At 30.8% G+C, this 5,216-nt stretch overlaps 1 long non-coding RNA gene across 1 annotated transcript; it reads right to left on the bottom strand.

Annotated features, from left to right (window-relative positions):
- Nucleotides 1–4,665: 4,665 nt before the first annotated feature.
- On the bottom strand, nt 4,666–4,942 carry LOC106795077 (uncharacterized). Its single transcript, XR_005887275.1, has 2 exons — nt 4,874–4,942; nt 4,666–4,794 (listed from the first exon to the last, which is right to left on the bottom strand). It is a non-coding gene; the product is annotated as an uncharacterized lncRNA (long non-coding RNA).
- Between the last annotated feature and the right edge of the window lie 274 nt (nt 4,943–5,216).

Here is a 5,216-nt window from a genome sequence, read left to right as displayed (position 1 = left end):
ATTCTTTTTAATCCCATGTTTGTACTTTTACTGCATGTAAACTATTTCATCTCTAAAATGATAGAAATATGTCATCTAGTATGGTAGCAGTTCAATGACTTCTTTTGTCTTGTATTTCAGGTGTATTAGTGGACATGTTGAAATATATTAGTCCTACACATGTAGTTAAGATAATTATATCTAGTGGAAAAAAAGAATTTACCTGATAGAGGATTCTGGTCAGATGGGGAACATGATGAAACAATAAATTCAGCTTATTAGGACTCGTTAAATTGATCGTAAGCTTTAATATGATTAGAAAGCTATCAATTGCAACAGGTTTGGTCTTTTTATTTTCATTTTTTATGCATCAAGTATCATTGGATATCCCTATTTGTTTCCCTAGGGTGCTTATTCAGAAGGATGCACGCCTACTACGTGATTTACGAATATTGGCTTATTTCAAACAATTTTTTTCTAGTGATTCAAATATTTCTACAATCAAGGAACTTGTACGTGCCTTAGCCTCTCATTGTCCTTATGATGTGAGGTTTGTTCAAATTTTACTTGTTACCTGTTCTGATTTTGAGTCACACCTTAGTGCAACAGTAAAGTTTCTACCTTGTGACTTGATGGTCTAGAACTTAAAGTTGCATGCATCTAACCCTTCTCAAGCACTACAAGAGTAAAGCCTTGTGATTGAGTTGAGCTGCCCTTTATACAGTTTTCAAGCATTTGTTCCATTTTGGTTCTAATCCCATTTAATTTTTAAATCTTTTTACTATAAATGTAAATATTAAATACGTTGTTTTCTTCTTAGGAATTGCAACAATATTTCATACATCTATTTTATTTTTATAAAGGTGAGCAAAACATTTTTTATGGTCCATCTATATCTTTGTAGGTCCTAAGTTTTGAGATATTCTACAGTTTGAATGCTACTGTTGTTGGTTTAGCAGTTGATTTTAATGGACCTGAAAATTTACATTGGTGTCTTGGGCTTGGTATGTAATTTGACTTCTTAATTTTGAAATGTCTCATTCTATCTTGCTCTGAAATGGTGGATCGTTTTACTGAAATACTTTCACAAAATTGAAATTTCAGATTTAAAAAGCAGTTTAGGTGGCAGTAGTATTGCAAACTTGCTGAAAGTGTTCCATTGTGTATTTTCAAGTTTGGAAAACTTCATATGTCTCAAACAAATGGAAATTGTAATTATGTTTAAAAGATACTCCCTCCAAATTCAAATATAAGCAAAAAAAAAATAATATTTCATACTAATTAAGAAAGTTGGTTAACAATAATTAATTGATTCAAATGCGTCGTTGTGACGTTGTTAATGTGACCCCCTCTACCCCATACATATATGTACTGATAATAAAAGAAAAAGAAATTATAATTAATTAAAAGTTCTTAAAACACATTCAAATAAAATCCTTTCAAAAAGGTAAAAGGCTCAGATTCACTTTTTTCTCATCATAATAAAACTTGTTCAAATAAATAATAAAATTATCTTGGCTCAAACAAGGCCGTCTAAGACTTTATGCAATTAATATAAAAACATATATCTCAATGTTACATCCTATTAGAGCATTGTGTTCATGTGTTCTCTAGCATGAGATTCTCCATAGCCATTCACCTAACCATTTGCTCTCACTAACACAAAGTTCGAGATCATCACATGATTCAAACACAAATAACACACAGGGAGTGAGTTATTACATTCCTAACTAATAGAGAGAAACGAGACAACTAGATATACATATCATGTAAATGAGATATAACTTACTTAAACATAGTTCACTTAATTCCATCACTTTGTAGCGTAACATCACAACACAACCTGTCTCATTCATTTTCACATCATTCATGTACTCAAAGATCAAAACACAATATCATTGAATCAATCAATATCAATAAATACACAAGTGTTATGCAGCAGATACACTAAGACTCAATCTTATATGCAATATGGTACCATGTTAGTGAAATACCACCCTGGGGTACTTAGAAGTACAAAACAAGTTACACCACACAATGTGTATGTCAGGTCACTCTCATTAAGTAAAATTATAAGGTGACCAGTCAGGGTAACTCCATTTTGTGAGAATACTCCAACCATATGAAATCAACATAGGCTTAAAGGAAATATCAAACTGAGTGTCTTTACACCTAAGGCCTAAACTCCGAAGAATCCGTTAAGGCCTCACCTTCCTGATTTTGGTCCAACCCCTAAAAAACTTTTTGCACACAAACATTGCTCATGAATTATACAATACTCATGATCTCACACTCGTGTTTCAAACACGTTTAACACATTGCGCTACAATTTAACACTGCTTCCTAACTAAGAAACCTACACTTTCCTTTTAACACTATGCATAAACACTTCTCTCAAGGTAAAAACTGATCGAGTTATTGTATAATTTACAGCTCACAACACAAGTACTATCATATCAAGTGTTAAACACATGCTTATTTACAACCAAATTTCATGACCACAATTTAACATCTTATAATATCACAATCCACCATCACATGTTCATGTGTATTTCACAAATTAACACATGTTTAACTTTACACTTATACTTGATCTCAACAACAATATTATAACCTCATTATAATAATTTATCACGTCTCATAACTCATATACACATCACACAGTAATAATAATTACATAACACAAAACATATATATATATATATATGTATATATATATATATATATATATATATATATATATATATATATATATATATATATATATATATCGTAAATCAAACTACATTATTTTCAATCAAAAAGAGTTTCTACAACAATTAATTTAAGATCACATCAAACGAAATTACTACTAGACATTAACCTTGCAACTTTCTTTAATTTATAATTTTAGTATTACAATACACACACACACACAACATGTTGATCATCATCGTGAAAAAATACATAATAAGATAATAATTTGTATAAAATAATTCATTAAAAAAAATATTATTTAGAGTATAATTTACGTTAATAAAAAAAAACTCAATTTTTAAGGTTCACAGTTAACACAAGAACACATTAAACATATATAATTCACAGTTATAATTGTAAAGATAGAATCAAAATTTGCCGAAACAACCTAAAAACTCATTCCAATTGATACTCTAAGGATCTTTACACATATTCTCACTATTCTCCAATTGTGAATAACTCATCTCTTACCTCTAAGCGGGCTCACACGTGTATTATGACAGTGATAGTGATATCTCTAACAGTTTTCTGAGATTCCTCAAGCTTTTTCTCTAGTTGCTCTGATAAGGTTTCTAAACCTTAGAGATAATGAGAAGAGATTAAAGTCTTCATTCTACTATCTGCGTGCAATGAGTGTTTCGCCCTCCCCAAACATTATTTTGCAAATCTCAACGGTGAAGGTATGAGGAATTGAATTGCGAACCTGGTGTCCAAATTTCGCAATGATCTAACGGTTAACGATTCCAATATCGTAATTTTACAGGGACAAATTTTGGGTCTCTGCAAGAAAAGAGAAAGCTACAATAAGAAGGGAGTTTCTCTCAGCTCCGACATTGTTTTGCAAATTACAACGGTGAGAATGTTTGAAAATGAGTTTCAAACCTAGTGCTTCAGTTTCACGATGATCCAACAGTTAACGAGTCTAAGATCGTCATTTTACTGAGATAGGTTTGAGTGTATGCGAGAAAAAGTCAAGATTTTGGGAGAAGGAGAAGGGAAAACAAAACTGAGAGGAAGAGAAACCGCAGAGACTACCGTCAGTCTGAAAAATGATCTAGCATGTCTCTATTTACAACTAGGTACTCTTAGTCTATTATTTACTCTATTTTATTTTCTATCAAATGAATAAATTAAATATCATTTTTATTTTCCTTCAAACTATTATTTTAATAAAGTTATTTCTTCTTATTTATTTAATTAAAAAAAACTCATCATTTTTTTTTCTCTAAAACTCTTTTTTATTTTAAATGAAAAATCTTTTTGATTTAATTCATGAAAAATAGGATGTTACAGTTTACTTGACTTCAGTGTTCCTAAAACACTTGATTGAAAGTGCTCAAGATGGTGATGTTGAGTTGTACGTGTCTCTCCATGATAGCGAATCAATATGAAAAAATATTTTTGAGAGGTATGTAGTAGCATAACACCCGTAAGAATTTAGAATGTTGTCTAGGCATGGGAACAGGTTCAAACGGGGACGAGTATTGCATTTTCCACCCCCGCCCCTGACTTTCTGACTAATAATCCCCGACCCCCGCCGGGGTTAAAAAATCCATACCCACCCCCGTCCCCGTTGGAGGTTGGGTTTCCCCGCCCCGCCCCCGCTAGAATTGATTAAAATTTTTTTAAAAAGAGAAAAAATATTGAAAAATATTGAAAAAAGGCTAAAAAATAGTTTCATAACAAAAAAACAATAACAAAACCAAATTCAAAATATAGGATCATTATCATAATTTAAAAAATTACTAAAACAAATCAATCTATTCAATTAAAATCATAAAATTTGGGTATTGCATGAGGAATTAAGACATACATATTTATTTTCCCACAAAAAAAAACATTACCATCTAAATATATGTTGTCCCAACAATAAGTAGCATATGATTCTATTTAGCAAAAAATGAGATATTAATATACTATGTTGGTTGTCCTTCAACATGTTTCATTTTGTTTAGCAACTTAAACATGTTTCATTCTTTCAAATTACATAATAAAAAAAAGAAACAACTTAAATTGTTCAACAAATAAATGTTAATCATTCCTCCAAATTAGTGACACTAGCAGCACCCATCATTTCACCTGCATAAAAGAAATAAAAAATTAGAACAAAAGCTTATATTATATAATAACAAAAAATGAAATTTAGAACATTATTTACCTTCATCATCTGAAACCATTTCATTCATTACATTAGCACATTCAGCAACAACTTTATAGCTCGTAGAACCTATAAAAATACATTACTAGTATTAGTTCTTGAATAAACACAAATATCAATTTAACAACATATATGAATAAAACTTTACCCGTATTTTCAGCACTCCACAACCAACTTCTAGCGCACATTAAAGCCTCTAAAGTAGTCCATTGAAGTCTACTACGATGTGGGCTTAATACTTGACCACCAGTGCTAAATGCATATTTTGAAGCTACGGTAGATACTGGAATAACCAATATATCCTTAGCAATTGCTTGAAGTGTTGGATACTTGACACCATTAA

The sequence above is a fragment of the Glycine max genome, chromosome 11, assembly GCF_000004515.6.
Source record: "Glycine max cultivar Williams 82 chromosome 11, Glycine_max_v4.0, whole genome shotgun sequence".
In the NCBI taxonomy this organism is placed as follows: Eukaryota; Viridiplantae; Streptophyta; class Magnoliopsida; order Fabales; family Fabaceae; genus Glycine; species Glycine max.
This window is presented reverse-complemented; position numbering and strand designations above follow the sequence as displayed.